At 39.1% G+C, this 18,994-nt stretch overlaps 1 pseudogene; it reads right to left on the reverse strand.

Moving 5' to 3' along the window:
* Nucleotides 1-385: 385 nt before the first annotated feature.
* LOC111550513 lies at nt 386-7,883 on the reverse strand (annotated as a pseudogene).
* Between the last annotated feature and the right edge of the window lie 11,111 nt (nt 7,884-18,994).

Consider the following 18,994-nt stretch of genomic DNA (forward strand, 5'->3'; position numbering starts at 1 on the left):
GGGCTCAGTTCCTCGGGTGCCTTAGCTCTTAATGTCACCCTTGTGCATCGTCTTGTTCCTGAGGATAACCCTGAAGATGAGTCTTCATTGAGCGCCTTCTGGAGGTTGGGAGCTTTTAGAGCAAGGCTTTGCAATGTAGCAGGAGGTAGCTGTGGTCTTACTTGTTTCCACTAGGAACTAGGCTTCCAAGAGGCTAACTCACGACCAATGCCACACAGCTGGTAAACAATGATTCCAATGGTCTGGGGCTCCCTAGGCCTCGTTCTCTCTACCTGGGGCTTTCAGTTCCCTCAAGCCTGATTATCTGCCCTCTTCAAAGTGCTGCTCAGAGGGTCTGGGGCTCAACAATAAAAGGTGGGATGCCTCCCAGGGATAGATGAGGTGGTCACACCCACCAGTCCATGGACTCTTTGGGACAAGCCCTGACGATGACCCTACAGTGAAGCAGACCCTTACCCAGGGTCCTCTTGGCCTCCTGACTCTCCCACCCCAGCCACTGCAGCTCAAGGACTCTGAACTTGGACATGGTGAGGCAGGAGGAGAGAATTTCTGTGGAGGAGGGCATTTCCAGGGTGATGAGGAGACCCTGCCGGCACAGACTCTCCAAGAGCTGATACTCCCTCCGGGACAGCCAGGCCAGGGGAAGAGAGGCCCCTTAAGATCAGCGTGATCTTGCGCATGTCTCAGGGGTAGCGGCTGATGGCCAGCAGGGTGCTGTCGCAGAGAGGGTACAGCCCAGCACCTTAAGCCCCTGCAGGTAGCTGAGCTCCTGCAGGCCGGCGTCCAGCCACTGCTCCGTCACGCGGTAGGTGCCGCCCCACCAGGGAGCGCAGGGCCTGGAAGCGTGACAGGTTCTGCTGGTGCTCGTCGCTGAAGGCAGGGACGCAGTTCAGCATGATGCATTCGAGCAGGGGCAGCACGGTGGGATCTGGCTGCCTGAGGAGCCAGGCCATGGATATCTCGCAGCTGTGCAGCTCCAGAGTTCTCAGGGCGCTGGGCAGGCTGGTGATGGGCACCGTGCTCAGGTCGGCCGCATGCAGGCAGAGGAGCTTCAGGTTGGGGCACTTCTGGCCCAGGGCTCTCATCAGGAGAGGAGACAACTGGGGGGCCTGGAGCCAGAGAACAGGTAGCCGCCCATCTGCAGGGAATGGAGCCAGGATGCCATGTACCTGCCAAGCAGGTGCCGCATGACTTTAAATCGCACCGTGTAGAGCGTAAGGTCGACGTGTCGCCACAGCCACCGTCGTCCACCAGCAGCGGTGACAGGCCCTGAGGAAAGGGATCTGCGGTGAGAACGACCCAGGCCCCCGGGGGACCCGCATCTCCAGGTACCAGGTGCGCCCTCTGCCTGGCCTTCCCCGCCCCCACCCCGCCCCGTCCCCCGAAGGAGGAGAGGGGGATCTGGTCCCAGACCAGGAGGTAAGAAAAGATCTCTCGTGCTGTGTCTGTGTTGATGCCACTACTGTGCCCTTTGGGTTACACTAGATCAGTATAATATGAAGTCAGATAATATGATTCCTCCAGTGTTGTTCTTTTTCTCAGGATAGCTTTGGCTATTCTGGGTCTTTTGTGGTTTCATATGTGGTTTCACAGGATGTTTTTTTCTATTTCTGTGAAGAATGTCATTGGTATTTTGATAGGGACTGCACTGAATCTGTAGATTGCTTTGTAGCTTGGACATTTTAAAAACACTGCTTCTTCCAATCCATGAACATGGAATATACTTCCTTTTATTGTGTCCTCTTCAATTTCTTGCATCAGGGTTTCATAGGTTTCATTGTAGAGCTCTTTTACTTCTTCGGTTAAGTTTATTCCTAGTTATTTCATTTTTATTTGTTGCTATTGTAAATGGGATTACTTTCTTGATTTTGTTTTCAGACTGTTTGCTGTCAGCATATAGAAATGCTACTATTTTTTTGTGCGTTGATTTTTGTATCCTGCAACTTTACTGAATTTATTTATTAGTTCTAATAGTTTGGGGATGTATTTTTTTAGTTTTTTCAAATACAAGATCATATCATCTGCCAACAGGAATAATTTCACTTCTTCCTTTCAAGATTGGATTCCCTTTATTTTTTTCTCTTGTCTGATTACTCTAGCTAGGACTTCCAGTACTATGTTGAATAACAGTGGTGAAAATGGGCATCCTTGTCTTGTTCCAGATCTTAGAGGAAAGGCTTTCAGTTTTTGCTGTGCAATGTATCTATTTGGGTATTCTTTAGACAGAATGAAAATCTTCTATCTAGAATAATTTTCCTTCTTTCTAAAGAACAACCTTTAGAATTTTCATTTGTGTGAGTCTGCTAATGACAAATTTTCCAAAGTTAGTGCTTGCTTGAAAGGTCTTTACTCTCATTAAAAGAAAATATTTTCACTAGGCTTAGAACTTAAGGTTGGCCATTTTCTTTTACAGCACTTCAAAATATGATCCCGTTGTCTTCTGGTTTCCACCATTCCTGTCAATTGTGAGTTAAATTGTTCCTTCTTCGAAGGCAATCTTTTTTTTAACCTGATTTGTTTTTAAACTTTGGTTTTTGGTAATATTGTCATGATATACCTAAATGATTTTATTTATATTTATCTTGTTTTGGATTTATAGGGCTTCTTGTGGCTTGATGAATTTCATTACTTATGGGAAATTCTTATCTCTAATTTATTCAGATTTTGCTTCCACTCCATCCCCTTTCTCCTCTTTTTATGTAACTATAACTACTCATAAGGTAGAACTTTTCACTTCATCCTCATGGTTTTCCCCCCATTCTCATTTTCCATCCTTTTTGTACCTCCGTATTTCCTTCTGGATATTTTTTTTAACCCATCAGCCTGTTCCTAATTCCCTTATCAGTTGTGTCAATCTGCTCTTAAACCTGACAACTGAGATTTTCCTATTTCTATCATTAAATTTTCTCTACCAGATTTTCTGTTTGATTTTTTATTTATAGTTTCCACATCTGAAGAAATTCTCAATCTCATTCTTTGCCATCTTCACCAAAGTACATTTATTTAAAATTCTATATCTGATCATGTCAACATCTGGAGCCTTTGTGAATCTATTTCCATTGTGCTGTCTTTGTCAGCTTTCACTCATGCCTCCTATCTAGATTTTTTTTTTTTTTTTTTGTATGCCCTGAATATTGTATTTACAAAATTCCTTGTAGAAGTAACTTAAGGCCTTAAATGATGATACAATGTTTCTCCAGGAGAGATTTAATTTTCCTTAGCTGGTGCCTGGGGATCACCTGCAAGGATCAACTTCTCATTTGCCTTTCCATGCTTCTAGAGTGCAACCCTTTGTGGTTCCAACTCAAACTGGGGAAAAGAACTACTAGAACTCTTTCTCAACTTTAGTGGGCCCTGAACACCAATCCCTGTTGCTTTACCTTCATAGGGCATCAAAACCATTACACACTGCCTGTAATCTCAGCCCTTTGGAGGTCAAGGCAGGCAGATCATTTGAGGTCAGGAGTTCGAGACCAGCCTGGCCAACATAGCGAAACCCCATCTCTACTAAAAATAGAAAACTTAGCCAGGCATGGTGGTGCACACCTGTAATCCCATAATCCCAGCTACTAGGGAGGCTGAGACAAGAGAATCGCCCGAACCCTGGAGGCACAGAGGTTGCAGTGAACCGAGATCACGCCACTGCACTCCAGCCTGGGCAACAGAGTGACTCTGTCCACCCCCAAAAAAACCATTACACACCCACTTGACCTCTCAGACTCTATTCCCAGGAAAAGAGGAAAAGAAGCCCCAGCTACAGGATCATCTCTCTGAGCCTTGCCCCATCTCTAGATCCTGGCCTTGGGATAGTCACTATCTTGTTAGCTCTCTGGGATCTTTAAGCAGAAAGATGTGCTTCATTTGTTTGTTGGCTTGTTTTCAAATTGTACTGAGCAGAAGGGTCAACCAGAGTTACTTTCTCTACCATTACTGAAGGCAGAATGCACTTAAATATAATTATCTTCTTTATTTTTAATTTTAAATAAGAGGAGCTAGGAAAACAAAAAGCTTCCTAATTCTTCCTATTCCCAAATGGTTCCTCAATTTGTAATTACTTAATCTAGAGGAACTAAATACTCATTTGACCAAATTAATTTCTTTTATAACGCATTAATTCAAACAAGTGGTCGTGTCAGAATACTAATGTGACTTTCACTTCAATCAAAACTGTGCTTCATAGCCACAAAGTTTCTCATTGCTGATATAACCATAAGAATACTAGATATACACCCCATAAGAAAAATTTAACTTTAAGTTGTTCATTGAGATTATGATTTTTTTTTTTTTTTTTTTTTTTTTTTTTTGAGATGGAGTCTCGCTCTGTCGCCCAGGCTGGAGTGCAGTGGCCGGATCTCAGCTCACTGCAAGCTCCGCCTCCCGGGTTCACGCCATTCTCCTGCCTCAGCCTCCCGAGTAGCTGGGACTACAGGCGCCCGCCACCTCGCCCCACTAGTGTTTTGTATTTTTTAGTAGAGACAGGGTTTCACCATGTTAGCCAGGATGATCTCGATCTCCTGACCTTGTGATCCACCTGTCTCGGCCTCCCAAAGTGCGGGGATTTGAGATTACGATTTTAATAAAACCAATTAAAGATATTTCAAAGCTTGTGTAACTATTTTAAACTTTTCAAAATAATTACATAAGTATAGTAGCTCAAGCACTATCTAATTCGAAATTGCCATTCCTGTCCAATAATGAGTTTTTCCAATTTTACTCTACTCAAATTTTAACCATTTAAGAAAAGCTGATTTAAACAAAAAACACATTTTATGATCAGAAAACTTTGATCTTTAGAACCTCTTCAAGTTAGCATTTGAGACTAAGAAATTGCTTTTTAATCTTTCAAATTCATTCACCATTTAACAAACATTTGTTGAACACCAACTATATGTCAAACACACAAGTATATTACAAAATTCCTTTTAAAAATATATCAGACTCTTGCTCATTTACTTTGCTGATTTATGTGCCATGTTAAACATTACTGTCTGTAACACAATCAGTGAAAAGAATATTTCCCAGTTCTCTGTGTAATGTGTCTTTTTAAGACAGCCTTGAAATTTAATCCAATGTCTGCATTACCTTCCTCATAAAAGGGGACAAATGCAATTGATAGTAAATGACATCAACATTCTTTTCTACTCACCCAGCAAAAATTATGACCTGTGGTTGGAATATTTCTAAAGCAAGTCTATAGCTAATTGGAACTTGTCTCTACAGCAGGGTTCATTTGAGAAGTGGATAAGGATTGTAGAAGTAACAGATTAGGTATCTGGCTTGCCAGAGTCATAGATGCCCTTTTAATTGAGGAAATGAAAGTTGAATGAATGTTAGGAAAGTTTTAAGGTCCCAGCTAGCTAAGGCCAACTCAAGTCCAGAATCCATTTCTATCTCCCAGATCAATCTTTTTTGTAGCACACAATGAAATTGAGCATGTTGATTCTATAACTGATGGCTTCTGAATGTGTTTTCACTGATGTGTATATACAAATAATTTTGTTAAATTTTTTGAATGTTTTGAGGTCTGGGGGTTCTTTTCTTTTTATCATTTCAGACAGAATAGAGAAAACACCAATTTCTGAAGACCTATAATCATCAAGTAGGCTCGTGTTCAAGTTGGGAAGACTATTTTTATCATTTTGTGTCTATAAGAAATTCAGCAGTATCTGAGATGGTTCAGATGAACCTTATGTTCATTTTTATGTTTCTTTAATAGCATAATAAATAGGCTGGGAGGAAAGAGGGAAGCATCCCTTCCTTCACAGTGGTGCAGCAAAGTTAGGATTGTCCCAGAGAAGACCATGGCTAGCTGACAAGATTTTCAGCACTTCTTTCCTACTGTATTTTTCGTTTGTCTTCAAATTACAGGTCCCCTTTTGGAAAAGTAAGATAACACAAATAAGGACAAAGTAATGGATGTTAAAAAACGTTTCTGTTGTGTAAGCCTTTTGCCAAGTTATTCTCTACTGCAGTCTCTAGATCAGTGGTTCTCAACCTCAGAAGCACAATAACATATGCTGAGGAGCTTTAAGGAATGCTGATGCCTGGGCCATCCCCAAGAAGCCCGATTTCTTGGTCTGGAGTGGGGCCTGGTCATGGGGATTTTTTTTTTTTTAAGCTCCCGCAGTGATGTGGAGCTGGAGCTGACAGCTACTGCTCTCTGCGTTGCTCTAGTCAAGAGGGACAATTTCCATTAGTAGCAAAAACAGGGAAACTGTTCTTTATAGTGTGGGCTTCTTTCTCTAAATGAATTACAGAAGGGCTGATACTCTCTCATATAAGATAAAGTCCTTTTCTTTTGTTAGAAATTTTTCACTACCTGACTCCTTCAAAGATTGGTCCATGGTCTCAAACCACCTAGCAAAACCTTAGCTGTCCAAGCAGAATTGGTAAGACTCTAGGGTCAGGTTTCAGCCAAAGAAACTTACAAATGCAAGGTCTGAGAACTCTAACTTCCCCCAAACGACCCTTTCATCTATTAGCTCAGAAATCTTATTCAGGACAAAACAAAATAGAGAACAAACTAGAAGAGAAACTTTCATTCAATTTGCCCAGTTTTGATGTAAAATGTCACCTAATTTTACTACTACCAACCTAACATTTTAAATACCATTTTCTTCTGAAAACATGACTTCTTTTCATTTGAGTTTGCATAGGCAATGAAGGAAAATTAGCATGGTTGTATCCACTTTATAGATGGAGAAATGTACACCTAGTTTCTGTGATCTATTCAAAGTCACCAGTCACCGACAGAATGAAAAAGTCAAAGCTATGTTCTTTCTGATGTTCTACAATTCATACTAAAAAATATTCTACCAAGATATTTACCTGAAGATGTATTTTAGGAATCATGATTTAAGGCTAGATCACAAAATTCAGTGAAATTTAAAAGAGCCATAAAAAGAATAAATCTGGAACAAAATAAATCCTGCAACTTGATGGATAGGCCTCTATGGTCTGTAAAGACACATACAAATTATATGTGGTTTTACCCTTTAGTTTTACCATCACTGACTTTCAAAATGAATTTTGTCTCATTATATTTATAATTTCTCTTAACAGATAGCTAATAGAAATAATGTGACAAAATGATAAGTATGAGGGGAATTACAAGTGATTATTACTGAAGAAGGGCATCGAAATTTATTTTCTAGAAAATTTCCAAGAGGATTTACAGACTTCTGTCCCCAAATACTCTGAACTAATAGAGACAGCAAATTAGACTCTTTCAGCATAGTAACTCTACATCGTTTCTGGAGAAGAAACTAAATACGCTTCACACAATCTATCTTGCATTAAGACAATAAAAATGTTCCTCCTCCTAGCCCTCCCTCAAAAAAAAAAAAAAAATCCAAACAGAAGGAATGGTGAGAATAATTATTTATCTCTCCTCATTCTTGGTTTTAGTAGATACTGATGGACTACATTAGTTTCTTCTGCAGAAACTATGTAGTCCAAGCCCAGGAAGATGTTCAACTATAGTTTCAGATTGCGGGTCCAGGTCTCAGTACCTATAAATACTGCTGAAGTGTCTTGAGTACTATTAAGTGAAAGTGAACATCGAGGCTCTGGTGGCCATATACCTTATTGCAGGGCATTGGGGGAGGACTTACCTCTTTTCCCAAACTTTATTTCCATTAAGAGTCAAATAACATAAAGCCCACTGATCCATATCATACATACATCAAAAAGCAATGATAACGTTGCCAACAAGAAATAAATCAAGAAGTGTTCAGGCTCCAAGTAACCCAGAAGGCCCCAAGCTCAACAGGGGAAGAAACACAAACTCCGCTCTTCCATAACCCTCTGAGAATAAGCCCCAGAATGATAATACCTTGGCTGCGTTCAAAACTCAGCTCTCTGGACAAAAGCAACTTTTCCATTCCGCACTTATTTTTTGTAACTCATTCAGAGGTTTAAAGTTAGGCTAAATATATTTTTTTTCCAAAAATTAAAAGATTCTTTTAAAGTAAGCAAATAAGCTTGAAAAATACTTGGGAGAAATAGGAAGCTCTATTTTCAACTAAACAGATTTCAAATTTCTGTACTAAAATCAAACTAAAAAGTTTTTTACCTCATTGCTGCTTCATGACTATTTCCCCTTTGTAGTTTGAGAGATTTATTATATGTATTGAGATATATACAGTACTCACTTCGGAACTAAGCTATTGTACATTTATAGAAATGGTATGAAATCTTCAAAGAGGCTCACATTACTTAAAATCTGCTTGCTAAGTGATTTTTTAGAAGAAAAATGAAAAATTCTTGTCTATGAACAGGGTCTCTCCAAACTCTGATTCTTCTCTAAGAATGCTCTTTCAAACAGGCTATCAAAGGAAGAGACTCTTTTTCCATTGTCCCTTGTCATTAAAAATCTCTCTTCACAAGTTCTCACTAACTAGTTTTACTTAGTATCTGACTTGGATTTTTTTTTTTTACCATTATAAATACCATTATTGCATAGAAATCTTGGAAGATATTTTTGTGACCAAAAGAAACTGAAAAAGGAGAAATTTACAGTGTGGCTTTGGTAATAATAAAGCATAAATTTAACTTTTCATACTTAGGGTAACATATTAATATTTAGTCATGAGATCTGCTGGGGTCTCATCTGCTGTAGATAGCAGTCAAGTTTTAATCACTGTATCGTTTTCTTTCCACCACCCATGAAATACAAGGAATAGCTTTCACTTCATTTTTGTGTACACAAAAGCATGATAGAAAATCTTCTATGTTCTTTTGCTGCCATCCAGTGGTTCTGATTGATAAATGCAATGATGATAAATCTAACATGAGATGGAAAAATATGAGTCTGAAAGAGACACACATACACCTTCAAGAAAGCCTAAAGCATGAAAATCCAAATTGTTAAAAGTGATACATTTTCAATGGGATAGTTACATTATAAAATGTTCCTCTGTGTTGCATGAAGATTGAGGGAAAACCTCCCCTAGATTGTAAGTTCAAGCAAGAGTGGGAACACTGAACTTCGCTCTCCCATTGTCACAGACTAGCAGGGCATCAGCACTTAGTAGGCACTCAAGAAACACTTGCTTACCACAGCTTTTCTCTTAACTGATTCATTAAAATGCTAATTATAATCACGAGCGGGGGAAGCACAATGCAAAGATTTTTGCAGTTGAGTGTAATTTAGCCAATTGTCTCCTGGTGTGGGGATTTCTTACTTTCTATACAGAGCAGTTTTACATAGCGGCGAGCAGGAATTGGAGGGGGAGAGAGAGTTTGTAAGTTTAAGGAAAGAATTATTTTTAAGAAATATAACCAGGTGTATCAATACTATATTTCTTGAATAGTTTTAAGATGGTCTAAGCTGGAGGACAAACTGCCAAACATTATCAAAAATGGCTATTCAGGGCCGGGCAGGGTGGCTCATGCCTGTAACCCAAGGACTTTGGAAGGCAGAGGTGGACAGATTACTTGGGGCCAGGAGTTCAAGACCAGCCTGGCCAACATGGTGAAACGCAATCTCTACTAAAAACACAAGACTTAACCTGCCGTGGTGGTGCGTGCCTGTAATCCCAGCTACTCATGAGACTGAGGCACGAGAATCGCTGGAGCCCAGGAGGCGGAGGTTGCGGTAAGCGGAGATCAGGCCACTGCACTCCAACCTGGGCGACAGAGTGAGACTCTGTCTCAAAATTTACAAAGAAACTAACAAAAAAAAAAGCTAGTTGGAATTTTTCTATTGCTGACACTAGCAATAGAGCACACCATCAAAAATGTGATGTGGCTCCAAATTATGTAGTCGGTATGCAAGTGTAACACTGACACCACTCCAACCCAAACTGAAACCAGCAAGACAAGTGTTTGAAAATTCAGTGCAAGTTTGACCAATCAGCAAATAGAATTCATGACTGACCTAGGTCCTCTCCTCCGGTAAAACCTCCGCCATGTAGCTCCTCGGCCAGTAATTAGGCTTAAAGGGAAGACAACAGTGGTTAAGGCGCAGCCTCCAGAATGGCCCCACATCCTAGGCTCACTAACTGCATAATCTTGGACAAGGCCTAACCTGAGTCTTGATAACTTTACCTGTAAACAGAAAATAATACCCACCTCAATTGGCTTCTTGTGTAGATCACAAATGAGGAACACAGTGCCTGGCAAACTCAGTGTTAGCTGCCATAAATGCATATATACCACATGCACACATACATGGCCTTAACAGACACATACATAGAACAGATACTATTCAGAGCAGAGGGAATGATTGGAGAATCTTTCTACTCCGTTGTAAATCATTTATTAAATTTAATAACCTGTACTTTAGTTACAGAGACTAGTACAAAAAAAAAAAAACATTGTGCCTGGATTCCAGATGTGAAAATGACAATCCAGTGGGAATTTTAAGATCTCACTTATTCCACTTTATTCACTTTATCATAATAAAAGGCAAAAATTTAAAACAATTGAGAAGGGTATCAAAAACAAGACCTCAGTAAATTCAATTTTACTTCCCAACTCACATGTTAACAAGCATTTCTTATATATCTCTGACAAAAATATCTATCCGTGGAAGAGGATTCTTACTCTGCCTTTTAGGAAGTTGAATATATTGAAAATGTCTTCCAATGCGCCAGAGAATTCAAGGAATTTCAAGATGCATTTTAAGTTAAAGTCCGAGTCTTATTCCAAATGAAATATTCTATTTCCCAGCATCTCAGGAGCCAGACCCTAGCTCCTTTCCAATTTTCTCATTATGAAATTTAAGATTTTTCTACATCTCATTTGATTATTTACATCATATTTTTTAATCTCTACAAAAATGTATGGCAGAACCCATAAACAAAAGCTTGAAAAGCAAATTACACCACCACTGAATGCTGGTGAGGAGGGGGTGCAATGGCAACTCGCATTCACTGCTGCTGGGAATGCAAAATGGTATAGCGACATTGAAGGGCAGTTTGGCAGTTACAAAACTGAATATACTCTTAACATAGAATCTAGCAGTTACACTCCTTAGTATTTGCCCAAATGAACTGAAAACTTATGTCCACACAAAAACCTACACATGATATTTACAGCAGCTTTATTCATATTTGCCAAATCTTAGAAGGAACCAAGGTGCTTTCTGTAAGTGAAGGATAAATAAATACCTGGACAATGGAATACTTCTTAGTGCTAAAAAGAAATGAGCTATCAAGTCATGAAAAGACATGGAGGAAACTGAAATGCAATTATTAACTGAAAGAAGCCAATCTGAAAAAGTTACACACTGTATGATTCCATATGACATTCTAGAAAAGGAAAAATTATGAAGACAGTAAAAAGGTCAGTGGTTGGCAGAGGTGGGAGTGGGGAGAGGGATGAATAGGTGGAGCTCAGTGAAAATACTATGTGATACTACAACGGTGGGTACATGTCATTATGTATTTGTCCAAATGATGGAACATACAACACTGAGAGTGAACCCTAATGTAAATGATAAACTTTGGATGATTATGATGTGTCAATGTAGGTTCATCAGTTGTAATAAATGTGCCATTATGGTACATGATGTTGTTACCGGAGAAGGTTGTGGCTGTGTGGGGACTGGGGTCTATAGGAACTTTCTGTGAATCTAAAATTGCCCTAAAAATAAAGTTTACTAATTAATTTTTAAAATTATATACAAAAGGGAAGAGGAACACAGGCAAAAACAAAAAATCCCACACAATTATAGAATGGTTTCTGTAAATGTCAAGGCAGCATGTAACAATTAAGCTTAACAAACCAAGCTTTAAGATGTATTAAGCTGTACATAGTACCTACCACAAAAGAATTAACACGTACATTACCACTATTTCCAAAAGATGCTTTTAATATCTCTTTTCAATGTTACATATTTTAGGCTGGGTGCGGTGGCTCACGCCTGTAATCCCAGCACTTTGGGAGGCCAAGGCAGGCGGATCACCTGAGGTCAGGAGTTCGAGACCAGCCTGACCAACATGGTGAAACCTTGTCTCTACTGAAAATACAAAACTTAGCCATGCACAGTGGTGGGCGCCTGTAATCCCAGCTATTCAGGAGGCTGAGGCAGGAGAATCACTTAAAACGGGAGGTAGAGGTTGCAGTGAGCTGCATTCTAGCCTGGGAAACAGAGTGAGACTCCATCTCAAAAAGAAAAAAAAAAGTATGTATTTTAAATATGTTAAGTTACTGTAAGTGCCTAGCTGAAAGAATGAAATTTAATTACAGGTATTTCTAATGTTACGTATTTAGGCAACATCACATAGCTGGGAAACCTCAAATAACAACTTTTGCTAAAATAATTTTTTTTTTTTTTTTTTTTTTTTTTTTTTTTTTTTTTTTTGAGATACGTTCTCCTTCTGTCACCCAGGCTGGAGTGCAGTGGTGGGATCTCAGCTCACTGCAACCTCTGCCTCCCAGGTTCACGCCGTTCTCCTGCCTCAGCCTCCCGAGTAGCTGGGACTACAGGTGCATGCCACATAGCCTGGCTAATTTTTTGTATTTTTAGTAGAGACGGGGTTTTACCGTGTTAGCCAGGATGGTCTCGATCTCCTGACCTCATGATTCGCCCTCCTCAGCCTCCCAAAGTGCTGGGGTTATAGGCGTGAGCCACTGCGCCCGGCCTTGCTAAAATAAAATTTTAAGTGGTATCAATAACTAAGAAAGTATTAGGTTAGCCTTTATTAGTGTTGTCTACAAATTTTAAAAGGCGATAGATAAAATCTGGCAATTCCGATTATATAAACCCAAATTTCAATTGTTCTTAGGACAAATTCTAAAATGATGTTACATTTTGCCACATCTCTGATGAGGTATAATATTTAGTAATATTCAATTTCCATTATAATCCAGTTACGTTCCAATGAGACAACAGATTATAAACACATTTCCTACAAACTAACCTCCCCTGATGAAAATTAGGTACAATAAAAATCCCTTTCAATTTAGCATTATTAAGACATTCAAGCAAAGATCACACTATCACTTACATATGATAACCCTACGTTTGCCGTGTCTAAACTTACCTTGGTAAGATTTAGAAGTTTCAAAATACCATGGAAGGCAGATTTGAAAGAGACCTACTTCCAAATAAGAGTTCTTATTCTCTAACTTTATCTGGAATGCAACTTGTCTAAAAGTAAACTGAGCCTAAATTTAGGCAACATATTAAATGCCTACAGACTATATATATATATATACACACACATATATATGATAATGAAATATTTGCTACCACATTTAAGTATTCTTATATTATTTCCCCATCATTTAAATGTTGTATTGCTTAAAATTTCAGTAGCTAAATAACTCTTATTCAGGGGAGTACCTCATTGTCATGCTGCTTCTTTGAATGAATTTTGTTGCTGGTCAGTACAACTTTTTTTCTCTTTCGTTTTACCAAAGAAATTATGTTTATGACAAAAACAAAAACATCCACCATGAGAATCTGATGGGGGAAAAAAAATAGAAACAAAAAAATAGAAACAAAACGACCTACTTCACTCCTCCTGGTGTGAGGGACTCTCACTTGTAAACCTTTCCTGTCTTTAGTTCTGTGAGTCTTCCTAACACTCACCTACATTTGCTGTATCACTAGGATATCATCTACTAGCTCCCCAGTCTGAAAACTCAGGATTTAATTTATACTACTTTCTCCCAACTCCTTCCAATTTTTGATAGAAGAATTAAAAAGAATAAATCACCATTACCTTTGAAACTTAAATAATCGTAAAACTGTATTCATCCACCGGTTTTGTACAGCATCTGTGTTTCTTACCACGTAAGGATGCCCCTCTAATCTATTCTCTATTTCTAACTCACTTCTGCCTATTCTATACTTTACTTCTATACTGGCAAGGCCAATTTCATTTACTTTCTTGTTTTATCTATCATTTGATTCTAAACGCTGAAAACCAATAAAGCAACATTTACAATACAAAAAAATAAACTTAAACTGGGCCCAAACTATTAAGAGTATGAACCCACTTTGACCCTAAATCATTAAGGGTAAGAGCCCACTTCTGAGTTCTCGCTTTCTTTTTTTTAAATAGAGATGGAGTCTTCCTATGTTGCCCAGGCTGGTCTCAAACTCCTAAACTCAAGCAATCCTCCCTCCTTGGCCACCCACAGTGCTGGGATTACAGACATGAGCCACCGCACCAAGCCTCTGAGTTCTCTAATACCTAACTTACTTTTTTTTTCTTTCTTTCTTTTTTTTTTAAGACGGAGTTTTGCTCTTGTTGCCCAGGCTGGAATGCAATGACGCAATCTCAGCTCACCGCAACCTCCGCCTCCTGGGTTTAAGCGATTCTCCTGCCTCAGCCTCCAGAGTAGCTGGGATTATGGGCATGCGCCATCACGCCAGGCTACTAATTTTTTCTAATACCTAACTTTAAAGAAAGAAAACTAGGACAGGCGCCGTGGCTCACGCCTCTAATCCCAGCACTTTGGGAGGCCGAGGTGGGTGTATCACTTGAGGTCAGGAGTTTGAGACAAGCCTGGCCAACATGGTGAAACCCCACTGTTTGGACGAAGGGAGGCAAGATGGTGCACTTCCGGGTTCTTCATCGCCCCCCCCCAACTTTTCCTGTGCCCGCGAAAAATGCAACCGGCGACCCGGGAAGGTGCAGATCAACTGGGCATGCGCCAGGTGACGTCAATCCGAAGAGACCAAGATTTACCTGGTCGCACCTGCTGAACGCCCCCCGACAGGCCCGTGCCCCGCCTATTGCCCTCCCACTCCTAGAAAAGCCACTCTTTGGCCAGTGAGCCACACGGCCTTCTCACAGCCCTACTCCTGTCGGGATGTCCAGACTGTGGGAAGTCCGTCGGAGAGCCCCACAGGGGGACTCTGCCACAGACTTATCCCCCACACCTTAGGTTACCAAAAATAAACTTGCAGTTTTGCTCCTACCCTTGCCTGGTCGCTGGTTCTTTTGCGCCCGCTCTGGGCTGTCTTAGAAAAACAAATCACCCATCTCTACTAAAAATACAAAAATTAGCTGGGCGTGGTGACACGCCCATAATCCCAGCTACTCAGGAAGCTGAGGCAGGAGATAATTGCTTGAACCTGGAAGGCGGAGGTTGCAGCCAGCTGAGATCCCACCGCTGCACTCCAGCTTGGGTGACAGAGTGAGACTCCATCTCAAAAACCAAAAAAATAAAAAATAAAGAAAACTGAATACCACACTGTACAGTTAAGAATTTATATACACATACACATTTTTAAAGAAATCTCTTATCTGGATGAATCCAATACGAGATTTTTTAAGTGGTGTGTGCGCATGCAAGAGGACAAATTTCACACTTCTGGCAGATTTTTTCAGGATTTTCGTTATTTGAACCTGACTGTTGCATTACATTAGGGAAAGATCACATGGCAGATGATGATAACAGGCTTGGTGAAAATCTCCTCTCCATGGAAACCTGACAGGATTTTCTTTAAGTACATTTCTTCAAGCACGATAAAGATTAAGAGATGGCATACTCAACACTCAATCATAACTGACAATATCTGTCAGAAAGGACTGAACATTTTGGCTTCAGAAAGAGTATAACAGACCCTTGACATTTCAAGGTGTAAGTTCTAAGATCTTTGCCCAAGTTCAAAAGTATTCTTCAATAACTTTACCCAGGTCCCTGGTTGTCTTCAGAATTACACTTTCATCTTGTGCCAAAGGTTTTTACACATATTTTCACACCCAAATTATTAATCTTCTCAATAGTGTCAACTCATCTAATGGCCATTGTGTGTTTCCTAGGGCTGCCATAACAAAGTATCAATAAGTGGGTGGCTTATACAACAGAAATGTGCTGTCTTGCAGTTCTGAAGGCTAGCAGTCCAAAGTCACAGGATCAGCAAAGTTGGTTCCGTCGGAGGATTATGAGAATCTGCTCCAAGCCTCTCACCTAGCTTCTGGTGGTTGCTGGCAATCTCTGGTGTTCCTTGGCTTACAGAAGCATAATTCCAACCTCTGCCTTAACCTTCACAGGGTATTCTCCCTGTGTGCATGTTATTTGTGTCCCAATTTCCCAGTTTTATAAAGGCATATTGGATTAAGATCCACCCTAATGACCTCATCTTTACTAATAACATCTACTATGGCCCTATTTCTAAATAAGGACACATTAAGAGATATTGAGGCTTAGGACTTCCATGTATCAATTTTAGGGGAACACAATTCAAGCCATAGAAGCCATTTATCACATGATACAAAGTTTGACAACTCCCAACCACTACAACCATGTTTGGGTAACTGCTGAAATCTCCTATGCCTAAAACAGAACGTAGTACACAGGAGGAGTCCAATAAATATTTGTTGAATGAATGAGTGAATAAATGAATCAGGGGAAAAAAAAACTGTGGATGCTAAGAGGTTAGCCAAGCTAAATCATTAGCTGACTATGCCTTCTTGCATGGAATTTAGCAGGAATTAAGATTGTGTCTTGGCAAAATTACAAAATAACTGTATACTCCATGGACCTCTAAAAGTCACTCACAAATAGTAAAAATCACAAGTGTTAAAAGTCACAAATGTCAAAACCCACAAAATCCAGCAACTTTTAAATAATTATCTCTTTCTTAAGGAAAAACAATAAAGTATCAAAACTAGGGAAGCAAATCATTTGTTTAAATAAGTCAAGGAATGAATTATTAGTGAAATTAAAGGCCAGCAAATGAATAAAATACCAGACACACATTAGAAGATGGTCTATAGGCTCTAGCACTAAATCAGAGGTGATTCCTTGTTATAATTTTGCTATTTTAATAACTAAAGTTTTTTGAATAAGGTCCAAGACAAATTGTACTCTATAACGAATTGGGTATAACAAGCTTCTACTCTTTTTACAGTAATATTTTTCAACATAGCATCTCAATAGATAATACCTACATAACAAGAAATTGAAGGCATTCTTTCCTATTCCTCCTAATAATCTCATTCAAATCATATCACTATGAATTGCCTGGGTACTTGGCTTTAAAATATTGTATTACAATAAACTTGAAATTCAAGCTCTGGATAGGTCTACATTCATTTCAGCAGAAGCATCTTGAAATGCTGAATTATCATCTTCAATTTTTTTGTCATTTATTGCAGCTGCCAAACTGAAATTGTACACCTTAAAGGCAACACTAAACTGAAAAGCAAATAATAAAAGTCTCTTAAATGTTTCATTTATAAAAGCTTATTTTTCCCAACATCAAATTTTGTATACTGTCTGAAATATATCACTTTACAAAATTGACATCTTGCATGCAGTTATTCTGCTATGATAGATTTGCTAAACTTCAAGGCTTATTGTGGGGAGGGGGAGTAAAAACTAGCATCTCGTTTCAACCTTTTAAGAACAGATGACTAACACGGAGCTGGTTGCTTTAGGTTTCTACCTGGGCAGGGATTAGGGAGATATAAAGTTAAAAATTAAACCTCAATTGCCAGTAGCTATCACTATAGCTCTCTTTTCTGAACACTTTACTAATCTTTCTGGCTGTGTTAAAAATTACGCCATAATCTCAGACTTCTTGAGGGAATAATAAAAAGTTATGCCATAAATAAGCACTTTAAAAAGGCACATCAAGTCAGAGGGTGGCTATTCCAAAGAGTAGTCTATATGGCTGTATGCCCACTTTGATAGGAAAATCAATCTGCAAACCAAAAAACATTCAAACCATTTTCTTGAAATCCCGCTAACAGGTAATATAATAGCAAATTATTCAAATGAAACATATCTGCAGAATTCCATTATAAAATTCTGTATACTTTCTGCCAATATAATTGTTAATGACAACTATAAAATGCTAATATATAAACTAAACAAAATATGGCTTGTATTTCCAAAACTGGAGATCAGAATATAGGGAAAGATAAATGTTTATATTTGTAAATTATATTCACAACACATTGATATAAAATAGGTTGCTACCAAGATCATTCAGGAAAAGAGTCACTGAATTTATCTGAGCAGGTTTTCTAACTATGCCATTAAGGGAGAAAATGAGATGTCAGTGATTTTTCTTCCCTTTATATACCAAATTTAACTATTACATGAAGCTCAGAGTCACTGTTCACATCTTTCTCAGTTAATGTCACTTTGCAAAGCCAGAATTTCTAGTAATTTATTGAATAAAATTATAATTTTACTGTATGATAAACTGAGTGATTCCCATCTTTTTCTCCAGTGACCTACTTAAGAAAAAAGTATTTACGTTCAATACACTGTCCATTTTTGAAGTCTTTCCTACACTTCTGGTCAATTTTAAATACCTTATTTAGAAATAATGCCAATCCATTTCTTCTTTTTTTCTTTTTCTTTTTTTTTTTTTGAGACGGAGTCTCGCTCTGCCGCCCAGGCTGGAGTGCAGTGGCGCGATCTCGGCTCACTGCAAGCTCCGCCTCCCGGGTTCACGCCATTCTCCTGCCTCAGCCTCCCAAGTAGCTGGGACTACAGGCGCCCGCCACTACGCCCGGCTAATTTTTTTGTATTTTTAGTAGAGACGGGGTTTCACTGTGTTAGCCAGGATGGTCTCGATCTCCTGACCTCGTGATCCGCCCGCCTCGGCCTCCCAAAGTGCTGGGATTACAGGCGTGAGGCACCGCGCCCGGCCATGCCAATCCATTTCTAATCGCTAAGTAGAAGGATTCTTTAATCTATAGCGCGTCTTAAAAACTAATCAACCTGACATAACCTCCTAATTCCAGGAATGTAACATAATTCAAGCTTCAATTTTTCACGTAACATACTCTGTTTTACTAAAAGGATTTCCTACCTTACAACTATGAACAAGAAAAAAATTGTACTTAAAATAATATTAAAATGCAAGATCTCATTATTTAGTACAAGATTAATAGACTATAATTCTAATCTTAAAAATATCTATAGATGCAACTTCTCCAACTTGTTAATTCCCAAAGAGATTAATAAAAGATGTAATTAACACCTAAACTTAGAGCAGACTATCATGTGGAACAAACTGTTAACAATAACTGCACCATAGTCAAATAGATCAACCACACACATCATCCTT

Source organism: Piliocolobus tephrosceles, chromosome 15 (assembly GCF_002776525.5).
Source record: "Piliocolobus tephrosceles isolate RC106 chromosome 15, ASM277652v3, whole genome shotgun sequence".
In the NCBI taxonomy this organism is placed as follows: Eukaryota; Metazoa; Chordata; class Mammalia; order Primates; family Cercopithecidae; genus Piliocolobus; species Piliocolobus tephrosceles.